Source organism: Pseudophryne corroboree, chromosome 8 (assembly GCF_028390025.1).
Source record: "Pseudophryne corroboree isolate aPseCor3 chromosome 8, aPseCor3.hap2, whole genome shotgun sequence".
Taxonomy (NCBI): domain Eukaryota; kingdom Metazoa; phylum Chordata; class Amphibia; order Anura; family Myobatrachidae; genus Pseudophryne; species Pseudophryne corroboree.
Genome location: NC_086451.1, coordinates 289,351,364 through 289,377,220, shown reverse-complemented (window position 1 = coordinate 289,377,220; position 25,857 = coordinate 289,351,364). Strand labels below are relative to the sequence as shown.

The window sequence follows — 25,857 nt, the reverse complement described above, 5'->3', positions numbered from 1 at the left end:
ATGCTCAGTAGTGATCCAGTTGAAGGACAGACCTCCCTTGGTCCTAGTGCCCAGCATGTATTATACACAGTGGGGAGTGCACAGCTTTCTATCACTGCTTAAAATGTGAATCCCATTATTCCAGTTACTTATTGATTGGGACGCTAACATATGGGCTTATCTGACTTCAGGTCACATTGGTGTGGTGGATCAGCTTCCACAATGAAATCCAATTATGGCTATAATAACTTCACTTTCTCAAAGGGGATGGGGTCAAAATACCAGCAGTCGGAACTCTGACAGTCATAAGACCGACAGCAGAATGTCGACAGTCAGAATCCAAATGCATCCCAAAGGTAAGTACAGGGGTTGGGGTTAGGCACTAGGTGGAGGGTTAAGGCTGCAGGGGTGGGGCAGGTTAAGGTTAGGATGTGGACGAGGGGAGGTTAGGGTTAGGTAGTGGGAGTGGAAGGTTAGAGTTAGGTTGAGGGAGGTGTGGGTTAGGGGTAGGGTAAATATACTTACCGCCATCTGTCAGGATTCTGGCCTTCGGAGTTCCAATGTCAGTCTTCTGTCAGGATCCTGACTGCCTAGATTACATACCCGACCCATCTCAAAGTGTAATGCTAGTTTATATTGTAATGTTGCAGAGTGTCCCATTCGTTTTTTCCCCTTTGAATGTTTAATAAGTGGAATTGTAGCACACCCAACTCAGCCACCCGTACTGTACCTGGTTGAGGTGCGGGATCTCCCCGGTTCCTGGATTCTGGAGGCTTAATGAGTTAGCAACACAGGGGTTATTCAATCACATTTCTTTTTATTTTGGGGTAACCCAATGAACGCATTTTCTTCTTCCTCTTTACTGGGGAATCACTTCTGAAATTTCTGATAATATAATTTGCTTCAACAGATAACACACCACTAACAAAACAGATACGTATGTAAGAATCAGTACCCTTCTTTCAGCATGACAGATAATTTGACAATAAACAGCTTATTTTCTTATACCAAGCATGTGTTAAGGGTCACCACAAATACATCAACATTTGCTAGACATGCCTCTATTGATTTTATGCCGGTGTACACCGCAGTAGCTGTATCTGTTTCTTATCTAACTCTAACAGCTGCAATGGACTTAGGGTCAGGTCCAGCCTGTGCACAGAGACCCAAGTCTTAACGCCAGAGGCATATCTAGGGTAGGGCGAGTGGGGCACGTGCCCTTGGCAGGCCCAGGAGAGGGGGGCGCCGCCGGCGTCCAGGGCATCATGCCCCACTCGCCCCTGTCAACCCTAAATGTGAGGGGAGGAGAGCGCAGCGTCTCTCCCTCCCCTCACCGCCGCTGCCAGCACTAGCATTTTCAGTGGCCACACCCTTTCTGGGGTGTGGCCACGCCCATTTATTTATTTTTCCGCCGCACGCGCACATGATTCTTTTTGTATGTTTTTTTTTCTGGGGGGGGGGCGCCATTTTCCATCTTGCCCTGGGCTCCGAAAACCCTAGTTACGCCTCTGCTTAACGCTCAACCATATACAGTCTTGTCACAGGGTATCAAATTCGACGCTAGGGAACAGGGATGAAGGGTTCCTGTAACACCCCCTTCTCTTAAGAAGTATGTGTTCTTGGGGTAGTATATTACACTGGGTAAAAGATATAGTGTTCCTGTGATGTCCTTCCTTAAGGAAGCAGATATTCCCAAGGCAGGATAAGGTGTTGGGGGAAGGGGTGTAGTGCTCCTGAAATGCCCTCTCCTAAGGGAGCATATATTCCTGGGGCAAAATACGGTACTGGGAGAAAGGCTGCAGTGTTCCTATGCTGCCCTCCCCTAAGGAAGCATGTGTTTCTGGATCAATGAAGGACGCTGGGGTTAACGGGATAGGGAGCACAGAGTACCTTGTTCTAGATGCTTGTTCCAGCCGGGTGTCCTCCGTTTGGCATGGTGGATGAGAGGGAGAGAGTTCGGTCCCCGCGCTGCGCTCCGGCTACCTGCCACTTGCCTCCACATGCTGCGTCTTCCGGTGGCTGTACTGACCGCTCTCCAGTCCCCAAAAGGGTTGCAGTAGTGCGAGCGCCGATGGCATTGCCGCACTTAGCATCCAACCTGTCGCGCTAGTGTGGCCGCTGGCATTGCCACACTCTGCCTCTGTCCCACTCTTCCGCTCCGGTCCCTGCTCCTTCTTCTTTCCCTGCCGTGAACACACTGCACCACGCTGCTCTCTGCCTCTTCCGGTCCTCCTGCGCGCTCCGTCACAGTCCTCTCCTGCGCTCTCACACTCCTCCTTCCTCACCAGCAAGTCTTTCCTCTCCATGCATCATGCAGGACTCGTGGGAAATATTAACCCCAACGACCCTGCCAAGTTAAAGTGGCCACCGCAAATGCGCTATTCAGATCTGCTGGGTGCCACATTCAGCCCCACTCTTATATGTGCGTGTCCTCAAGCATAGAAAGTGGAACCATGACACACAAACATTTAACTCCGTTATACAAATCAGTGTCATTAACAACAATACTCGCAGTATACATGAACAATACTAATACTGATAACGATGTGGCAGAGTAGCCTTAGTATGACTAGTCGAGCGGCGTAGCTCGGGGTCTTGAGGTACCTCTGTTAATACTGTCGGGACCTGATCCGGAAGTGTGTAGGGTGCAACTACAGCAGGCATAACCGGCCAACTTACATGAAGTAACAGTTCGAGTGGATTACTTGGCATGGTCGGAAATTGAGGCTCCGTTGTCAGTTGGTTCTCAGATCCGTCACCCACCCAGGCGTGATCAGGATCGGAGTATGGTTTCAGTTGGTCCCGGTTGATCCACTGAGTCTGCAAACCATCCCGTTTCACAATACGATAGATCGACACTGTAGAGCGATGTTCTTCCTCCACAATGTATGGGTCAGTCACCCATCTGGCATCCAATTTGCTGCGGGGTTGATTATTCTTCTTCAGCACCGTGGCCCCTACTGGCAAGGTATCAGCTTGGGCAAGTTTGTTATAAGTGGTCTTTTGTCACTCCCGCTCTCGCTCAAATCGCTGATCTTCCAGCGCTCGAGCATCTTCCAACTTAGTTTTATACTCCTGCACCCAAGGCGTTTGAAACCGTACTGGTGCCTCAATATCAGGGACATCCAATTGCAGATCAGCGGGTAATTTCCCAGGTCGCCCAAAGAAGAGAAAGTTTGGCGAATAGTCTGTAGAGTTATGGCACGTATTATTGTAGATGAATGTTAATTTGGCCAACAGCGTAAGACACTCAAGTTTTTTCGTGGCAGGTATCGCACGGAGCATGTTGATAAATGTCTGGTTTGTATGCCCACACAATCCATTCCCCTGGGGGTGATAGGGGTGGTATGTATTTTCTTACACCCGTATATGGTACACAGTTTCTCTATGAGGTGGGCCTCAAAAGACGGACCTTGGTCAGTCAGGATTTGGTGTTAAAAGCCATATGGCCGGACGAATGCTCGCCAGAACACTTCTGCGGTGGTTTGTGCCGTTAGGTCACGGACTGGTAATATGACTGCAAACTTCGTGTAGTGATCCACGATGGTGAGGGCGTAATTGTAGCCAATTCGACTGGGTTCCAGCTTCACATGGTCTAATGTCATGAGTTCCAAGGGGCACCTGCTGACGATCGGGTGAAGGGGCGCTCTTTCTTTTGGTGTTGCTGACCTCTGAACTGCGCAGTTTAGACAGGTCCTACACATTCTTCGACATCCCTTCTTACGTTGTGCCGGTAGAAATGGGTGCGTATGTTATTTTCAGTCTTTTGACTCCCAAAATGACCCGATTGGTTGTGGAAAACTTGTAGGATGACATGACTCTCGGGAGAACCAGTTGTTTTCACGAGCAGTGTGTTTTCAGATCTGTCCAACACTGATATAACAACCCCCTTATTACTTCTATTCGGTCTTGTTTCCACAATTGCACAAATTCCGAAGGTGCTGCCTCTCGTTTGACTTTTGTGGGGCCTTGTTTCGTAATCAGATAATTTTTTTACCTGTTGGATATGGGGGCACTTGCGTTGCCATCGGTCCCATTCGCTGTCTGTGGTCTCTCTGGACACATCGACCGAGGCCGAATTCACCTCGAGTGGTGGAAATTTCCGGGGCGGTTGATTGAAGTAAGGTATCTCTACATGCTCCCTCATGTCTTCACTCTCTTCTTCTTCAGGTAGGGGCAGTCGAGAAATAGCATCTGCATTGGCATTACTGCGCCTGCTCCTGAATTCAATTTTGTCCTGATAATTGGCCAGGCGGGATGCCCACTATTTCTCCAGAGCTCCCAGTCGGGCCATCAGCTGGTGAGCAAGGGGGTAGCAGTCCGTCACTGCCACGAAAGGAGAAGCGGCCAAGTAATCTCTGAATTTTTACATCACCACCCACACCAGTGCCAAGAATTCAAGTTTGAAGGAGCTGTAATTGGCGTCATTCCGCTCCCTCTTCCGCAAACTCTGGCTAGCGTAGGCGATGACACGCTCGTCTCCTTCTTGTACTTGTGCGAGTATGACCCCCCAATCCTTGTTTGCTTGCATCCGTGTACAGACAGAACGGGGTACCGTAATCCGTATAAGCCAGTAGCAGGGCCCTCGTCAGGGTTTCCTTCAGTTGGTCAAAGGCGTCCTGGCGGGTTTCAGTCCAGTGTACAGTTGTTTTCCGGTGATACTTGTCCTTAGGGATGCCGTGGAGAAGCTCAGACAGGGGTGTAGCGATCTTAGCAAAGTCTTTCACAAATCGACGGTAGTACCCCACAAACCCTAGGAACCATCTGACATCCTTAACTATTCTTGGGACTGGCCACTCTACCACTGCCTTGATTTTCCCTGAGTCAGGGGAGACTCCACCCGAATTAACCATGTGTCCCAGCTATTGGACTTCAGGTTTGAGGAGACAAAATTTGCTGGGCTTTAATTTCAGGCCTAATTTGGCCAATTGTTGAAATACTTCTCGCAGGTGTTGAAGGTGTGCACTGTACGTTTCTGAAAAAATTATATCCAGGTAAAGGAGTAAAGTTTCGAAATTTCGGTGCCCCAGGCAATGCTCCATCACCCGTTGAAATGTGCATCCTGTTAAACTCATACAGGCCCACTGGGGTGACGAAGGCCGTCTTTTCCTTGTCTGATTCTGCCATTTGGACCTGCCAATACCCGCTGGTCAGGTCCAATGTGGAGAAGTATTTTGCAGCCTTGAGAGCCGTTAGGGATTCCTTGATCCGAGGAGGGGATAGGCACCCTGGTGGATCACGGTATTTAGTATCTCTGTAATCGACGCAGAAGCGTAACTGTCCATCTTTCTTCATTACCAGGACCATTGGGGCGGCCCAGGGACTGTGGCTCTCCCGGATGATTCCGTTCTTCATGTCATCAAGCATCTGGTTGATAGAGGGCAGGGGCTACCGGTCAATGTCGTCCTTTGATAGGCCGGGCCTCCCCAGTGAGGATCTGATGACAAATTTCTTTCACCACTCCTAGTTCGGAGGGAACTTTGCTGAAGGCTATGGCATGTTCCTTCACCACCTGTAGGACCACCTGTTTGTGCTCTTCTCTGGTGTTTACATCTCCGACTTGAATTTCACTCCACCATGCATTGGTTGGCGTATCTCCCAAGTCCTCTTTTATATTAGTGGTACACTGTGCTACCTGCATGACTGGTTGTAGGATATCTTAGAACATGGTCCACCATAGTGTCACCAACGGTTGGCTACGGCACAGCTTGACCGTTCGGTTGTGGGGGTTCAACACCCGCACTGGGACTCTTCCATTCTTGACCCTGATGAGGGCGCTAGCCACAACCACATCATGGTGTGCCGGAATCAGGCCCATTTCGATTAGGGCATCGTAATCACAACCGCTTGGACCACAGCGTGCCTTACCCCACAGGATCGTTTCCGAATTTGTTTGCAATTTAATAGGTTTCCCGTCCGTTAATTGGATTTTCCCGACTTCTCCATTTTTTTGTACAAATCTTTGATTGCCTTTAACACTTTTATCATTTTCTGTAAGGCTCTTTGGGCGGGCGGGACCGAATTTGTCAATTCCCTCCTCAGGATGGCCACCAGTTCTTCAGGGCATTGTTATAATATATTCATGCCTAGGATTATCAGCGCTACTTTTCCTTCTCCACTTGTGGTTACCAAACACCCTTGTTTGGGTAAGAGAATCCCTCCGATTTTCATGTTGTCCTCCCAATATCCGATGCACAAAATCTCTAGGCTGTTGCTGGCAATCAATTGGAGCCAAGTAGGAGGTGGTGATAGCAACTGTTCTTCTCCCCAATATTGTCGGAGGGTGGCTAGCTCTATGGTTGTTATCTGTGACCCCGTGTCCAGCATAGCAAACGTCTCCTTTCCATTGATGATTACGGGCATCGTCGGACATTGTCCTACATATTGGGGCCACCACTTCTCCGGGTCTGGGTCTATTCTCAACATTCTCCCTGAGGCTCGGCCCCTTTCCTCGGGGTACTGGAGTTTAAAGGCTCTAAGTGGTAACAATTCGTTTCAACATGGCCGGCCTCTTGGCACCGCCTACAGATAGGACATCCCTGTCCACCAAACTGGTCGGTGGGTCATTTGCCGAACTCTCCTGTGGAGATCCATCATTTTCCAGTTGGTATGCGCCGCTCCTCTCTCCATCCGTACTCTCCGGTGTTGGAAGTTGGCTGTCTTGTCATCTGACGCATCTCCCTTTGCATGTCTGCCATTCCAACTGTTAGTTCTTCCATTTGTTTGCATAGCATTTGTAACTGGTCTACGGAAGGGTTCTGCCCCCTTGTATCACCGTATCCTTGTTCCTCCTTGCCCGAACAGGGCTGGTAGCGGCGGATCCATGCGGATTTTGATGTTCGCGGAAACCCAGTAATTCTGGGTATTCTTCGCGTTCTATTTGTGTGCCGACTACAGCAATAGCAGCTTCCTTGAAGTCCAGGAATGGTTTCCCCATCATCTGCCTATGTTGTAGTCTCAGTTGTGTTTGCACACTCTCTCTTGATGCTCCTTCTACCAGTTGTACCATCAATGATTCATCAGAGTTTTTAGCTTCTTCTGGGTCGATGGCCTGGATTGCTCTCAGGGTCTCTTGTAAACTCAAGGCATAATCTTGTAGCAAATCTCCTAATTGCTGCTTCCTTGCGTAGAGCTTCATTTTTAGTTCTGGGAGAGAGTTTGTTTCAAAAGTAGTAGTCTTTTCAGTTTTTGCTCTACGTCCTTCTTATTTTCTGGAGGCCACGATATCACTTTGCGGAGGGCTGAACCCATTAGCTGGCCTTTCAGGATCTCCACATTCTGTTGTTCTTTTAATTAGTTTAATCAAAACATCGACTTCAGTTTATTTTTGAATTCGACAAATGTGGTTCCTTTTGGCTTGTTAGTGTCTCCACTGTAGGTGGGTAGCCACGGGGCCCCAAAATAATATGGGAGTGTGATTGGGTGTGGCCGCTGCCATGGCGGATGATTCTTGCTGTCCTACTCCCTGTTGTTGTATCGGTGCTTCGTCCGCGGCTTGTTGTTACATTTCTGTTTTTGTAGGTTACTTCCTTGAACTTGCCTCCGGAATCCTGTTCGTAGACGCCAAAATAGAATTGTAGCACACCCAATTCAGCCACCCGTACAGTAACTTAGTTGAGGTGCAGGATCTCCCCAGTTCCTGGATTCCGGTGTCTTAATGAGTTAGCAACACAGGGATTATTCAATCACGTTTTTTTTATTTTGGGGTAACCCAATTAATGCATTTTCTTCTTCCTCTTTACTGGGAAATCACTTCTGAAATGTCTGATAATATAATTTGCTTCAACACACCACTAACAAAACAGGTACGTATGTAAGAATCAGTACCCTTCTTTCAGCATGACAGATACTTTGACAATAAATGGCTTATTTTCTTATATCAACCATGTGTTAAGGGTCACCACAAATACATCAACATTTGCTAGACATGCCTCTATTGATTTTATGCCGGTGTACACCGCAGTAGCTGTATCTGTTCCTTATCTAACTCTAACAGCTGCAATGGAATTAGGGTCAAGTCCAGCCTGTGCACAGAGACCCAATTCTTAATGCTCAACCATATACAGTCTTGTCACAGGGTATCAAATCCGATGCTAGGAACAGGGATGAAGGGTTCCTGTAACTCCCCCTTTTCTTATGAAGTACGTGTTCTTGGGGTAGTATACAGGTACACTGGGGAAAAGATATAGTGTTCCTGTGATGTCCTCCCTTAAGGAAGCAGATATTCCCAAGGCAGGATAAGGTGTTGGGGGAAGGGGTGTAGTGCTCCTGAAATGTCCTCTCCTAAGGGATCATATATTCCTGGGGCAAAATACGGTACTGAGAAAAAGGCTGCAGTGCTCCTATGCTGCCCTCCCCTAAGAAAGCATGTGTTTCTGGATCAATGCAGGATGCTGGGGGAAATGGGATTGGGGGCACAGAGTATCTTGTTCTAGATGCTTGTTCAAGCTGGGTATCCTCCATTTGGCACGGTGGATGAGGGAGAAAGTTCGGTCCCCACGCCGCACTCCGGCTACCTGCCGCTTGCCTCCACATGCTGCATCTTCCGGTGGCTGTATTGACCGCTCTCCAGTCCCCAAAAGGGTTGCGCTAGTGCAGGTGCCGATGGCGTTGCCGCACTCAGTCTCTGTCCCATGCCACCGCTCCAGTCCCCGCTCCTTCTTCTCTCCCTGGCGCGAACAAACCGCACCGCGCTACTAACTGGCTCTTCCGGTCCTCCTACACACCCCATCACAGTCCTCTCCTGCGCTCTCTCACTCCTCCTTCCTCACCAGCAAGTCCCACCTCTCCCTGCATCAGGCAGGACTCGGGGGGAAATATTAACCCCCAACGACCCTGCCAAGTCAAGGTGGCCACCCCAAGTGCGCTAGTCAGATTTGCTGGGTGCCACAGAAATATACCAACACATAAAATAAATCCCTGGCGATATGGTGATACATGCGGAATATTTTCACTTTAAAATGAAAAATAACAACAAGCGATTGGTAACACAGTATGGTCTAAAGGAGATTATAAATAACAAGTAAATAAATCATTTAATTAATGCAACATACATAAATAGTAAGAATGTAATGAGACACAACAAGTGTTTATTGTACAGATATAAATATGATGAAAGAAATATACAGTGGGAAGGTATATGACTGGTTTCTGCAGGGAACATCCTTGACAGGATGTTCAGATTGTTTTAAAACATACTTTCAATCAAACATATTAATTGTGCAAACGCTCTGGGAACATTTTAATGATGAGCACTTAGCAGGGAGTGGATTGCAAGTTCAGCCTACATGTGGCTGTGCAGATAACATTTAAGTTAGGTGGATGCCATTAATAAGCAAGTCTATGTGATTTATATTATTTTGTACTGTCACTGTATCATGTCATGCGAAGCTGGTAAAATGTACCTTATCCCATATGCACTTCTCGCATTTAATGTTTACACCATCCCAACTGCTGCCTCTATAAATGTTTCATTTGTTTGTTTCCATCCTCCATTAAATAAACTGTTTACAATCCTGTACATGCATACTGTACATTCTACATACATATAGAGTGAACTGTATCTAAGTTGTATGCTAAAATGATAAACTGCACTGTCACGTTACAGTGGCTATAAGGTGCCTGATTTGGAGAAAGATATAAAGCAGTGACAATTGCTCTAAATGCAATCAGTTATTTAGCAAAGTTATAATAATGTATGCATTATGTAAATGTATCCTCATCATAAAAATATTGTTGTGCTTAACATATATATATATATATATATATATATATATATATATAAAAATGTGTATATATATATATATATATATATATTTCTGAATACAGAAACAAAAGAAGGGAGCGTACATAGTGCAAATCACCTTTATTTAAAACAGGTAACATCCCTTTTGCAAAAGGATCCACATAAACAAATGAGATCACTGTGACATAGAATCCACATTAAATGAATGAGACACATACCGAGGTTCTCACCCATGTGGACTGGTTACCACATGATGTATACAGAATAAAAGCTCCAATCTCTGTCTGCTGGTAAGAGCTGTGATGCACTGGGAACCGGGACCTCACACCGCACCAGCGGCTTATGGGACAACACTGCGCCGCAGCATGGGTTTCACACCAGCACTATAAATGACAGGCATCACGTCCAGCAGGTCAGCCTCCTGACGAAGCTACATGCGAAATGCGTAGAGACGTGGCCTGCTAGACGTACCCGAATCCAAGCTGACCACCGGTCTGTGCCTCCTACCTGTGTTGGTGTTGCAACGAGCCGCAGCGTTGTCCCGTAAGCCGCTAGTGCGGTGTGAGGTCCCTGTTCCCAGTGCAGCACAGCTCTTACCAGCAGACAGAGATTGGGGCTTTTATTCTGAATAATGTCCACACGGGTGAGAATTTCAGTATGAGTCTCATTCATTCAATGTGGATTCTATGTCACAGTGATCTCATATGTTTATGTGGATCCTTTTGCTAAAGGGATTTTACCTGTTTTAAATTAAAGTGATTTGCCCTATGTGTGCCCCCTTCTTTTGTTTCGGTATATAGAGTATCTCATTCCAGGAGTCCGAAGTTCTACAGGAGGGGTGCAGCGGTCAGGGACGGGATCAGAAATCTTGGGGCCCCATTCAGTGATATCTCTGGTGCCCCCTCAGATGATATATATATATATATATATATATATATATATATATATATACACGGCAGTAGGTGCGGCACTCCAAGCGTCGGATAAATCAGAAACAGGGAAACATCATCTACAGGACGACGTTTCAATGTCCTTTTAAGGTGACTTGATGAAAATGCCAGATTAAGAGGGCATTGAAACGTTGTCCTGTAGATGATGTTTCACTGTTTCTGATCTATCCAACGCTTGGAGTGCCGCACCTACTGCCGTGTATGTTACTCTTCTAGTGAAGGCACCCAGCGCAGTATGTTTTGTTAATAGGAGAGCCGGACCTTCAGTTGTATGTATGTATATGTATGTATTGTCCTATTTGGACAAGACGGCTCACATCCCTTCCTGGTACTTATCAGCATATACTTGGGGCCCCTCTGATCCTTGGGGCCTGGTACAGATGTCCCCTTTGTACCCCTCTGTCGCCGGCCCTGGCAGCGGTTTTTGAAAGGCTTTAAAACCAGTGCTATATCCCAGAGTTCCCAGAGTTTCTTCCAATTTTTTAAGTGGAAACTGAACATTTACCAGCGCACCTGTACACCATTTCGTTGAATATATATATATATATATATATATATATATATATATATGTCAATTTTTATATACATTAAGCCCATCACTAACCACAAACAACATTCCTATCATAGTTAACAAGCATGATATGTCCAGTGGAGACAACAACCACATTTTACCTATTACAATCCAAACACAGTGATCTGATGCTGAGTTCTTTGCAGAATATACCTGTTTTACATTTAGGGGGAGATACAGTATATCAAGTCTTGAGATGTAGAATCGAGAAGTTGACTAGTGTTTATTCTATTACCCTTGTCGAAGTCCAAAATATTACATACAGAAAACATACAAACTCCACACGGATGAGTCGCTATGCGTGCGAATACACGCAGCAAGCACAGGAATATATGGTAGCATACGCATTCACACAAACAAGCCACAAGAATATATTCAACACATATTTCATACCACACATAAATTAAACATATCAAGCACTAAACATTATAATGTTTTAAATTATATAATGTAGTATAACGTCTTGTATATGTATTGTTGGAGCAGAGCAAGATGGACATGTCGTGCTTGGTGTCAAAGTAATCAGATTAATGTGTGTGATAATTTGGTGCCTGTGATTGTATTGTAGCAGATTGCAATGAGTAGTTATGATTAAATGTAGGAATATAAAGCCACAATTCTGAAGTGAACAAAGTATTTCCGGAAGACACATGGGCCAGCAACCTAGAACAAAAGCCCTCACACTGACCAATGACACATCATGAACGAGAAATTTCCCTCCCCTGGACCAATAACAGAAGACATGTACTCCCCCAACATACACAGTGTATAGCTGATTGCAGACTCACAAGAAGTTCTGTTTTGCTGTTTTTCTGCTACTGTGAGCATCAAGGGAGAGATGGCGGAAATGGAGCGGAGGGTGCATTGAGCAAATAGGGTAGTTGTATGCTGTGGTTGTGACTATGGATTCTTGCTTCCTGTGTACTTGTAACCATGTAACCATATATATACTGTACATGTGATATATTGTATACATATCCTTTTAATATCAAATATATACATCAATGAGCTTTGGAACTCATAAATGTGTGTGTACTTGTTTTCTCTTAAGGGATGCAGTGTTTGCGATGTACAGCGCACTTTTATCGTATATGGTAATAGGATACACCTTGCGTCCGCAACATATATTAGCGCTGGCATTTTAAATAATTATTAGAACTTAATTTGAATCTCACAGTTGGTTGCTCATCCGGGATATCACGTTCTTAAGGATTCACTGTACAGACGCTGCTGTGGTCTACCAGCTAAAGATGGACGCATTTTGATGCTGCTGAATCACATGCGTTTGTTTTTTTGTGTTATCAGTAAGGCGCTGATATGAAATTCAAGGCACAATATATATTTCTTTGTTGTGTGAATGTGACAAAGAAATGCACTATTTGAAAATGCCACAGCGTATTTTTATTGTTGCAAAACAAAGTTCAAATAAGTCATATTGTGTTTGATTCAGATTGGATTGTTTATCTGTTAAGTAAATTTAAAGAACATTTAAAAGTTGGTGCATAGGTATGAAATAGCTGTGTTAGCATGCTCAGGCCTATTCGCATACTGCGCTAACATAGGCCTAAAAGTAACAGACTTCCGATGCTTGTATAAATTGTGATTTATTTGTGACAAAAGAGCTAGCCACATGGTGTCCTCCATTTTGGACAAGCACATGGCTTGTGAATAAGGGGGAGGAGCAGTGGCCATTTTAGGAAGGTCACTGTACCTACTTAGCTAATAGCTGACTTTCAGTCTGGTTAAAGCAATCAGTTTCCTTTGTCACAAAGAAACAACATATATGTAAAAATCCAACACCATTTAAAAGCTACCAATGAATTTATTTAACCCATGCCATAGTCAATTACAAATAGTTTCAATTGGGCCTAGTGAGAGTTAATAGTGAAATGAATACTTGATGTAAGAATTACACACAGATAGAAAAAAAAGGAGAGTTTTTTTTTATTTTTCCTCCAGGATTTAGTTAACTCTGTTTGCTACAAGATAGGCATCGAAATGTTAATTAACTTGTTCAACCACTAGTACAGGCAGGCAAACATCTTTTGATATGCATATTAGAGGCACTGAATGGGTGAAGGGTCTCATAGAAGTGCAGTAAATTGTGTGTGTGTGTGTGTGTGTGTGTGTGTGTGTGTGTGTGTGTGTGTGTGTGTGTGTGTGTGTGTGTGTGTGTGTATTATATTATATTATTATATAATATGAGTATTTATATCAGTGTATGTTCTGCAAGATAGCTACCCAATCTGAATCATAGTATTTAAATTATAGTCTATAGTCATTATAGATCTGCATAAGAATCGGATACGTTTACTTGTTATATATTTGATATATTTAGTTAAGGGAGTAATTATAAATCATAAGACACAGTTCCGGCCTAAAAGTTTAGGTAAACACTCAAAGGAGGATTACCCTTGTGTGCGACTTCCAGAGGGTGTAAGGAACAAAAGTGTATTGTGTAGTGAGCAGCAGAATTTTTGCTTACATTGCTCATGATAAGTGTGTTATATTAAGTTGTGAATGCAAGGTGTACACGTGGTACGGTACGTGAGGTAAACGTATGCAAGTTTAACCACACAATTGAAATAATTTTAAAGGCAGGATAGAAGACATAGTCATACAATGGCAAGTAACTATCCAATTTTAAAAGCAGATTACTATAGTACTTTGTTTAAAGTGTAATACCTTTAAGGGGATGTTATCAATCACTGGTAAATGACGTTTTTTTCTGTACAGAAAATCTAAAAGTATGGGTTGTTGAAAGCAAGTGTGAGTGGATTGAACCAAGACAAAGTGTTATCTCGTTGGTGATGAGACACTGAGTTTACAGAGGCTCAGTGGCGTGAAGGATAGCAACCTTACGTATTGATTAGTATTGAAGCACGTAGAGTGTGTGTTTTTACTGGAAAAATGTGCAGAGGTGCGTGATAGATATGAGTAGGAAGTGCGGACCCTACACGGATAAACTGATCAAAGGGTTGGTGTCACGCTCTGGCTGTGGAGCGCAGCTTGTGAATTCGACTCCTGTGATCATAGGGCTTATAGATAACAAGTACCTATAAGCCGTGCAATTGGACAGTGCATCTGTGTGATACGCGGTGCAGCGTCATACCATTTGCATGATTTTGCGCAATTGCGTTATCATACGCGCTGTGTAAAGCATACGCAGACGTGATTTGTGTAAAGTAAAGACATTTTTTGCTGACTCTCTCAGGAAAATATTCCAACAGACTTGTAACCTCCACTGGAAAATGTGTTCTATTGATTCTGTTAATGCTTCAATAATTCCAGTGCTCAGGGGTCTGGTAGGAGCCTAGTCTGGGTACACAGGGTTTTCACTATTCGGAGTAAGTCGTGGTACTGGCCAGTGGAGGCAGGAGCAGGTGAAAAGCGCACGGTAAGGACTTTTCACCGTCATCTCATGTGGGCTATTTTGGTGTGTTGTGAAAAAGCCCACAATGGGAGCCAAATGGGCATGCGAGAGGCGTTCAGGAGCTAGGGTTCAGGCTGAGGAGCAGAGACCAAGAAGGTGCGCTCGGTATATTATGAGTAGGTAGTACGTTCCCTACACAGAGGCTTTTTGAAATGACTGAGTATGTATGAATGGTGGAATATCATTTCCAGTGATTGGTGGTTTTGATCCTGAGGTATTGCAGGTAGTATGTCTAACCAAAGTCATAGGAAAATATGGAGAAAAGAAGACTCTTTTGTGGGCGCACTCTAATTTGAAATAAATATGGAAATTAGTCAAAATGAATTAAAAGTTCACATTTTAATAATTCAACACAATTAAGATGGTCAGTGGTTCATAGAGGAAATAGTGGTCAAAAAGATAATAATGTAATCAAAATAGCATGAAGTGCTGATACAAGATGAAGACTGAATTCCGACTGACGGAAAAAATTATGAATGTTTGTTAACAAATAGTTTTGATTTTTAGACGGTGCGTTCTACCGATAAGCAAGACATTGTTATGTGTTCCCTGTCAAGATATAATTGGTACAAATAATACAGGCTGGATACTGGTTATACTTGTAGGTAATGTAGGGTGAAAAATCAGATAGCAGTGTGAATCTTCTGTCAGTGTTAGACACTGTGTATGCTAAACCAATGAGCTCTACTAAACTGAGTATTCCTCAATGGTCACCCACTTGAGTACTGACCCAGCCCAACACTGATTAGCTTCCGAGATCAGACGGCTTCGGGCGTTTCCAGTGTGGTATGATAGCAGAGAGAATGAACAATAATTGGAAGCTCTGGAATCACTGATGAGAGTTCACGAATTTACATAGTTATTCAGGACAGATCTAAGAGATAGAAGAAGCCAGATGGATCTGCTGCCAATGTTAGACAAGAATGTGTCCCTGAATCAATGGTGAGAGTCCACGAAATGAAGAAAAGGAAGAAATAAGAAAGCAGTGCTTGTAATCATAGCAATAATGGAATAAATTGAAACATCAGTTTGATAAGTCCTACAATGTAGTAATCAAAATTTGCCTGGATATATGATGTCTAGGATAAAGACACAAAAAGACAAATGGAGACCGATAGCAATATAACAGATTATATGAAAGTATCCAACTGCAAGATGTTGCTAATGAAGGAAACAGTAACAGATAACACGGAGATTGTAGCCAAATTACAAATGGTTTAACCCGATTAGAATAAAACCTTTAGAGTTTTGCTTAAATCACTACCAAAATTAATAATAAATATACAATGTGTACTACATTGTGACATAAGATCAATTAGTATAACTGGTAGTCCTGAAAAGAGCAACTAATTGCCTGGAAGCTGTGAATATAGCCTAATTCAAATGAGAAAATGAATAAATTGATAAGTTGTTCATATAAGCAGGTGAAATCAAAATATACAGCCACAGAGGGCCACCACTGCTGATCTGCACCCTATAACCACATAAACATGTAAAGGTGAAAAAAAGCTGATATTACCCGCGCTGGGTGAATTAACCCCTTAGATAGTCCTGTGGACCGCCTCGTTTGAATGAATGCCGCTGGCTGGTTGGAGCCCCTGGTGTCTCGATGGGTAAATAGGTGTGTAGACGCCGCCGGCCTGAGGGTGACCCTGGTGGGTGCTGGAGATCATCAGCTACTTTGCGGTTCAGAGACGGGGGAATCCGAAGAGGCACACAGCGCAGGCAGATGCAGGAGAACGTCTGTCACTCCGGTCAGCCAGGAGAATGAAGGGTGATGTCGGAAGACGCGTTTCACCCGTCCACCGGGCTTGATCACTTCAGAGGAAGTTATAAATGTTTGGAGAAACCACCCGGGAGACCCATAGTGGCAGGCACCGAATCCCTGACGTCAAATCTGTCACAGTTCATCGACCATAAGCTACAACCTCTGGTCGTTAAAACACCATCCTATTTGAAGGATTCCACGGATGTAATAAGAAAATTGGGTGCCATCCAATGGGAACCAAATTTTCACTTAGTGACAGCGGACGTCTCATCGCTCTTTACCATCATTAATCATAATGATGGTCTGGATTCGGTATCACATTTCATCTCCAAAGAACAAGATCTCAGCCCTTTTCGAGATTTTATTTTGGAAGTAATAGAACTAATACTGAAGAACAATTTCTTCATGTATAAAGAAAAGTTCTATCTGCAACTGAATGGGACCGCCATGGGGACCAGGTTCGCCCCAAGCTACGCCAATCTGTTCATGGCCAAATGGGAACAGGAAGCGGTGGACGGTTGGAGTGGCGAGGGGGGGGACCTGGTCTCCTGCGTTCAGTATATTGACAACATCTTTTTTGTATGGAGGGGCAACCCCACATCACTACAGGAATTTTGTCAGTCACTAAACAACAATACCAGGAACATTACTCTAACCTTTGACATCAGTCAAAAATCGGTAAATTATTTGGATCTAGAGATTTTTGTGGAAGGAGGAGAAGTGCACACACGAACCTACACCAAACCCACGGATTGCAACTCGTTTATTCCATCTAACAGCAATCATCATGCCAACTGGTTGACGTCCGTACCCAATAGTCAATTTCACCGTATAAGGAAGAACTGCTCCAAACTGGGAGATTACCAGACACAGGGTCTTAAACTTCGGAAACAATTTACAGCCAAAGGGTACACAACCAAAACAGTGGATACCCCCTTTCATAAATATGAAAAAATCAGTAGAGAAGATCTCATCAAAACTGAACATCGGGATAATAAAACCATTAAGGATTTTGGTGTGCCATTTATCACCAAATTCAGTACCCAACATAAACAGGTAGAAACAATAATTAAAAGACATTGGGGAATATTATTGCGGGACCCAGCTCTAAAAGACACCCTCAAAGATAAGCCCAAATTTATATACAAAAAAGCAGATAATCTCAAAAATCATCTGGTCAAGAGTGTGCTACATGAAAAGAAAAATATGACCACAGTCCTCACAAAAGGCTTCCATAGATGTGGTACCTGTAGCATGTGTAGGAACTGTAAGAGTACCACCTCTAAGATTACCGAGTACTCCTCTTCCTCTACAGGAAAAGTAAGGCAGATTAGGCAGTTCATTACTTGTAACAGCAGTAATGTTGTATACCTGCTAACATGCTCCTGCAAAAAACAATATGTAGGGAGAACAACTAGAAAATTAAAAGAACGTATGGCTGAACACGTACGGAATATCAAAAAAGGGGTTACCACACATGGGGTGTCAGCTCACTTTAAAGAGACCCATCAGTGCTCCATATCAGGACTCTTTTCTTTTTGTGGAATCCACATCATTAAGGGAAATTGGCGTAAAAATGACACAGAAGAACAGTTGGCAAGAAGAGAAATGAGAAGTATCTTTGAATTAGGAACATTACATCCGGCGGGCCTCAACTTGGATTTTGAAACGAAATGGTTTCTATAAGGAATCCTCCCTCTCATCCTTCTCCATCCAGAATAACTTTTGTAATTGAGACCTATTACCCTACATAGATTAACAATACTGTTTATGTAGTGCACTAGGAATTCTTTTTTATTATCACGTAGGGACTGCAATCATGCAAATTGTATTCATTTATTATCCAAAGCCAGGTATTATTATCAACAGGTAGATCCTAGTTAAGTTTTAATAGGGGATACCATTATGGGATTAACCATTTACACATGCACCTTGTTATTTAATTGTGGTTATATATTTACACTTTTAGGGTGGGATTTGTAAACCCGCATTACCCATTATTCAACCATGTATTATGAAAGCCCATTATGATGCCAGGTTATTTCAGGGCGGAAGTGTGCACCGGTGGTCTCAGTGCGTTCCAAGAGATGTGGAACGCACTGAACGTAAACTAGCCGCCACTTCCGCCTCCGGCTTTTACGTATAGTGACCCTTCTATTGCGTTCCAGGGGACGTGGAGCGCATAAGAATTCACCCCCATCAGTTCCGCTGTGGGCACTGACGTTTTCATATATCACTGGCCGCCGGGCCGGATATCCGGCGGAAGTACCATGCGTTCCACCGGGAGTGGAACGCAAATCGCTAATTCCCCTTTGCGGTTTTAAATATCTATCATCCAGCCACCCCTCCTGGTTGTTTTTATATATGCATATAGTATATAGTATGCAACCCTGGTTTATGTCACCATTTAGGATTTCAATTGTGTTATCCCCGCCCAGGAAGGGGCGGAGTTAGTGACACAGGGTTTAAATACCATTCAGATCAGTTCTCACATGCACCTTGATAAAGACTTACATACAGTAGAAACGCGTTGGTGGTGGAGCATGTGGAAGCTGAATACTTTCTACCAGTGAATTCAACGATACAACGGTGAGAATACCCGGGTTTTCCATCTTCTTTTCTCACGTTGAGGAGTTGCACTATCTGGTCATGATATCATTGTAATTTGTCCAATTATAAGAATCCATTGTGACGAATATTTGTTTTAAACCATTTTATTAAAAATCTTTCGTACCCTCATATATTCCTTCGTTTTTTTTGTGCTTAAACTGAGCATGAAGTAAAATTGAAGGAATAGAGGAGGAATACAGCGGAATACGTCGAAAGAAACCTTTGATGTGAAAGTACACTGCATCTTGAAGTAAGCATACACGTGAGCATCCCATACATCTAGAGATATACTCATGGGTGCTTGATTGTTTTGGATATCACATTCATATGGGTGAAAGAAACCTTGATGAGATTTATACAATTGTTTTAGAAGTAAGCGCATGTAAGCAGCACTTTTATGCGAATCACTGAGGTGGACCTTACGAGTAGAACTGCACATCCCAAGTACTGAATAGTCGAAGGAACCTGGGTGTATACTTTACCCCTCGAGTATCTACAGAGATTGTTACTGAACATTTGTGTATACATTGTGGTTTTTTCCATACACCATCTCTGGACGACGGACTTACATATGAACTCGCTTGTATGAAAAAGAACGGACTTTAGCCCACACGGGTAATTTCTTTGTACCATTCATTTTTTTGCGTCACCTAGGGATTATTCTAATATACCCTTTTCAGTGCTACGGGTATGTTTACCCTCAAATATTGACCCCGCGAAATTCATAACTGATTGTAAGTTAGACGCAGAAGTACCTCTCACTGATGAATACACTCAGGAGAATGTACGGCAAATCAATCTGCAATTAGGAGTATATTTCCCTATTGTTGTCAAATGGAATAAAATCTTTTCCATAAGACAAAAGGAAGGTGAAACGGCATCCGAATATTTCCATCGAGCACTGCAGGAAATGGCTAGATACACTGGGATCGAGGACATTAAGGACAATGTACATCACAGGGATGTAGCTGTTTCTGTATTAATGGACAGGTTGAAGGAGGCACTGAGAACAAGGGTACAGACCTCTCTACCGAACTGGAGAGGTATCTCGGTGGCTGCATTGAGAGAGTCCGCGGTCGAGCATGATAGGAACATCATTAAGCACAGGGAGTTACAAGGGGAAAGGCTGATGACAGTAAGTATAGACGCACTTACAACAAAGCCACATCAGCCAAAACCCCAGACACCTGATGGTAAGTCACGTGTAGTAACATACTATAAATGTCAAAAGGTAGGACATTACTCGAGGGAATGTAGGAATAAAGGTACACATAATGTATACCGACCCCCCTAGACCAGGATATGAACCTCACGACAATGCACATAGTTGGGATCAGGGACTGTGTAGGAGGAATTACGAGCCACACGCATGGGAAACAAGGAGGTAACAACCAAGGAGGGACTGACAGGCCTCCGAAAACTCACAGCTACACCCCTCACATATCATAGCTGCCAATGCGCTGAGGGAGGGTCTCCCCACACAATAGGGTTTGGGCCACACCTGTAGTCTGCAGCCAGTGAAGTTGATTGCTAGCCTTGGTAGTGAACCTGAGGTCACGGTTGATGTAGCTGGTGTACCATTACCTTTTCTTGTAGATACACGGGCGGCCAGGTCAGTGTTAAATTCGACAGTAGGTATTAAAACCACGGGTAAAACAATTTCGGCAATGGGAGTAACAGGAGCAGTGCAACAATACCCATTGAGTAGACCGGCAGAGGTTACGATAGGGCCCTTGCAGATCAAACATTCTTTTCTGTTGGCTGCATCGGCTCCGACTAATCTACTCGGCAGAGATTTATTGTGTAAAATGCGGTGTGTCATATATTGTACTCCTGCAGGTGTCTTCTTGGGTATACCTGAGAACCACGTTCAAGAAGTGCAAGATATATTAGACACCCCTCAAAGGCTAATGTCGCATTCTACTGTTATAGACAAGTGTCCATCAAAGGTAGAGGAAATGATCTCACAAATGGCGAATGTAGCTCCAGTAGTAGTACAAGTAAAAGATGGTAGGATAGCTCCAAAAATCCCTCAGTATCCTCTGAAGCCAGAGGTAGAATTAGGAGTGTACCCCGTCATAGAGCGGTTACTACAACAGGGCATCCTAGTCAGGACGTCCAGCACTGCCAATAGTCCCATCTTCCCTGTGAAAAAGAGTGGGGGGAGGAGTTACAGGCTAGTGCAGGATCTAAGGGGGATAAACAAGATAGTCGAGAGCCAATTCCCCGTAGTGCCCAATCCAGCTATCATCCTCATGCAAATTCCCTCTACTGCAACAGTTTTCACTGTCATCAACCTCTGTTCTGCCTTCTTTTCTGTCCCTCTGCACCCTGACAGCCAATACCTCTTCGCTTTTACATACAGGGGAGTACAGTACACCTGGACTCATCTCCCCCAAGGTTTCATTGACAGCCCGAGTATCTTCTCCCAGGCCTGGCATGACTGTTTACAATCCTTTCAACCTGAGAGTGGATCAGTGCTAATACAGTATGTCGATGACTTATTGTTGTGTTCAGACTCACTCGAATTGTCCTTGAAAGACAAGAAACAGCTTCTGTTTCATCTTTCCCAAACAGGACATAAGATTTCAAAGGATAAGTTGCAGTTGTGCCAGACCAGGGTAAAATATTTGGGACATTGCTTGACTCAAGGACTTAGACACCTCACCGCTGATAGAATACAGGCGATCCGCGACACGACTCTGCCACAAACTCAGCAACAGATCCGCACTTTCCTTGGAATGTGTGGGTACTGCCGAAACTGGATCCCAGGGTTCTCTATACTGGCTTTACCTTTGCAAGAAATGGTCTCTTCGAACAAACCAGAACAGATCTCGCACACAGATGAGTCCGAACTGGCATTTGAGAGACTCAAACAGTGCCTATCACAGGCACCTGCATTAGGCATGCCAGATTATGAGAAGCCCTTCGAATTGTACGGCACGGAAAGTGCTGGGTGTGCGACAGGTGTCTTAACACAGAGACATGGTGATGCCAGCAGACCGGTAGCATACTACAGTGCACAGTTGGACACTGTAGCGCGGTCTCTCCCCATATGCTTGCGAAGTGTTGCAGCGATAGCTTTGCTAGTAAGTAAAAGCGAGGATGTAGTGTTAGGACACAACCTGACCATCCATACACCTCATGCAGTATCAGCCTTACTAAACTCCGCCCAAACCAAACATGGCTTATCTGCTCGGTTTACAAAGTGGGAATTATCACTGATGGCCCCTGTAAACATCACCATTAAGAGATGCAGCTCACTAAATCCTGTAACTTACTTGCCAAGTGTGCCTGGACAGGCACAAAGGGTGGAGGATGAGAATGATGGTGAAGGAGTATTTAGTGCAGACACTGATACATATGATTTTATGGAATATCTGAATCAGACTTTCAATGCGAGACCTGACATCAGTGACAACCCACTGGAAGGAGTAGACTTTACCTTCTACACTGACGGTAGTTGCCACAGACAGACAGAATCGGGAGACTTGTGTACTGGATATGCAGTTGTAGACGACAGAGGTATCATAGAAGCTGAACCCATGGGCCCACCGCACTCAGCACAAGTTTCTGAGTTGGTCGCCCTAACCAGAGCATGTGAATTGGTCAAGGGTAAGTCAGCTAATATAAACACAGATTCTAGGTACGCCTTTGGAGTAGTGCATGATTTTGGGGCCCTATGGCGCCTCAGAAATTTCATGACGGCATCTGGCACACCTGTAGCGCATGCATCCCACATAAAAAGACTTTTAACAGCGATACAGGAACCAGACAGAGTGGCTGTTATCAAGTGTAAAACACATACTTACAACCAAGACCCAATTTCAATTGGTAACAGCCGGGCAGACGAAGCTGCTAAATCAGCAGCCAGCACCCTCATACAAACGAACATCACATCACTGATGACATTTAACACGATCAACACACAACAATTAATCGAAATGCAAAATTTGTGTTCCCTACAGGAAAAGGCAGTCTGGAGGTCAAAGGGGTATGGCCAGGAGTCCTCAGGACTTTGGACAGGTGGACACGGTAAGCCAGTGGCCCCCAGAGCATATCTTCCATGTCTAGCTGAGGCGGCACACGGTCTGACTCATCTGGGCAAAGAGGGTATGTGTAAGCTGGTGAGAGCCTACTGATGTGCGCCAGGATTCTCTTCGCATGCAGGTAAAAGAGCAATGACATGTTTTACTTGCTTGAGGAAGAATATTGGTAAGTCAATACCAACAGAGCCATCCCATATCCCCCCGACAGACGGACCTTTTCAGGTAATACAAATCGATTTCATGCAGTTACCACCCTGTAGAAATTTAAAATATGTCTTAGTTTGTATTGACGTATTTTCCAATTGGCTAGAAACGTTACCTGCTGCCACAAATACTGCTACGTTCACTGCAAAGAAAATTGTGCAGGAATTTGTGTGTAGATATGGTATCCTTAGAATAATTGAAAGCGATAGGAGTACCCATTTTACAGGTGAAGTCTTTCAGGTCATGAGCAAACTGATGGGAATTAATAGCAAGCTGCATACTCCGTACCGACCACAGGCGAGTGCGAAGGTGGAGAGAATGAACAGCACTATTAAGAACAAGCAGAGCAAAGTGATGGCTGAAACTGGATTGTTGTGGCCAGAAGCTTTGCCACTAGTGTTGTACAGTATCAGAACCACCCCCAGGTCTCCCCTTAACCTATCACCTTTTGAAATTCTTTTTGGTCGACAACCTCATGTAATGATAGACCCCCAGGATGATTTGAAATGTAATAACGAAGTGACTGTGAGATATTTGGTTGGGATGAGCCAGCAACTGAGAAATCAACAAAGAAATAGATCGATCACAAGAGACTGCGTTTCGGGTTCTGTTAGTAATTCTGGTTTTAATCAGGACAGTTTGTTTTGGTGAGGGCCCCAGAGAGGTCGAGCAGGGATCTGGAATGGTTTCTGATGACGAGTATGAATTTGTAGGATCTCAGGAGCGGCACATCGCTCAAGTAAAGGCTAGCATCAGTAAGCGCTCTGGTAGTCAGGGAGCTCGGAGGCACTGTGAGGGGTTATTGTCTGAGGAAAATTGGATCTGCAGGAATTGTGAAAATATAGTCGAGGATGGGTGCATCCAGAGATGTCAGTCCAACCTTAATATCGACATGGACCGTCATCCGTTGAGTGATTACCACTCACTAGTGGGTAAGGTCTTAAACTAGACAGAATGCTGGGTGTGCTCACAAGGACCTCAAGGTCAGAGCAAGTCAGGATTGGTACCATACCCTTTAGCAATAGATTAGGTACTCGAATTACGGGGTGGGAGACCGGTGGACAAGAAATTCAATATTTCTATGCCCCCTAGTTTGAAGCTCCACCAGTATCATGTAGACAGGTCCTTATTGTGCTTTAATATTTCCAATTACCTAAAACCAGGAAATTGGGAAGTGACGTGGAACAACCAGACAATGACCTTTTCACACAGAGCTGATAGGATACCCATAGACTCTGAACTTGTACGCCAAATAGCCAAAAGTGGGAGGTATTATCGGTATAGGTATACTCGTGGAAGCACGACCACGTGGGTTGGAAAAGTATCGCCAGGGTATTGTGCCCATATCATCCAGCCTGATACTTGTACTGAGCAGATGGGAGAACTAGGGATTGGTTTCTTTACTTGGAAAGTTTGTAATATGGTGATGTCATACTTTGTCCCTTATGGTCTCCCAGATGATGCCTATTTCATATGTGGGAGGAAGGCGTACAAGTGGCTTGCCCCGAGCTCAGAGGGATTGTGTTATATTGGGAGAGTACTGCCAGAGGTCATGACCATAACCCCTGATAAGATGAAAGCCGTTCACCGCAGTGCTCAGGCTCCCTATACTCATACTCACTATGAACACATCATCAAGAGACACCTCATAGATAGGACAGTGCACGCAGCCTCTGATTTGATCCACGAATCCACCGGGATTCAGTTCCTTCTCGCATTAGACATCACCCGTACAGCCAGAGGAACTATAAATTATAGGTATATCCATGCGCTAGCAAACTTGATAGATAATATCACTGAGATGTATGACGACACCTTCAGGTATACGGGAAGGGAGTTACAAGCCTACAAGAAGGAACTGATCCAGCACAGGATGGTCCTTAATTATGTCACAGCCATGACAGGTGGGTACTGTGTTACTCTGGCAACTCAATATGGTGTGAAGTGCTGTACATATATCACGAACAGCACTGACGACCCCACGGAGATCATCGATCAAAAGATGGACGATATCTTGCAGTTGAAGTGGTAGCTTAGGAGGAAACACAACCTTACCTTAGCGCTTGTGAGTAATGAACTGACCGGCTGGGTCTCATGGTTGAACCCACGCAATTGGTTCTCAGGTTTAGGAGAGTGGGCTCAAAATGTCATCATGAGTGTAGGGAAGTTTCTCCTTTGTATCCTGGGAGTCGTCATAATTATCGGTTTGATATTTAGGTGTGTTCGAATTCTGACGCGGCGCAAGCACGGCACAAAATTGATGAGTCTAAGGAGCAAGGGTACTGTTACAGCAGCAGATTTAATTTACGACCCATCCATAGAGACAGTGATATGATAAGGATTGCAAATGAATTTCATGGGCTGTTTCATTCACCTGTTTTTCTTTTGTCTCCCCCTCTGCCCAGATACATCCATCCGGAAAAAGACATCAGCATTATCCAAAATGTTTATGTAAATGTATTTTTATATATGTGTCTTATCTTCATCTCTGCAACCTTCAGTTAATGGCACACATAGTCGACAGGTGATATCCACATATTCTAGCACT

General features: G+C 44.2%; 1 long non-coding RNA gene and 1 pseudogene across 1 annotated transcript in view; one reads left to right on the top strand and one right to left on the bottom strand.

Annotated features, from left to right (window-relative positions):
* The window catches only part of LOC134947724 (uncharacterized), a 213,698-nt gene that overhangs the window by 45,996 nt on the left and 141,845 nt on the right, over positions 1 to 25,857 (top strand). The gene's annotated exons all lie outside the window — the stretch shown is intronic.
* Positions 15,360 to 15,478, bottom strand: LOC134952629 (5S ribosomal RNA; annotated as a pseudogene).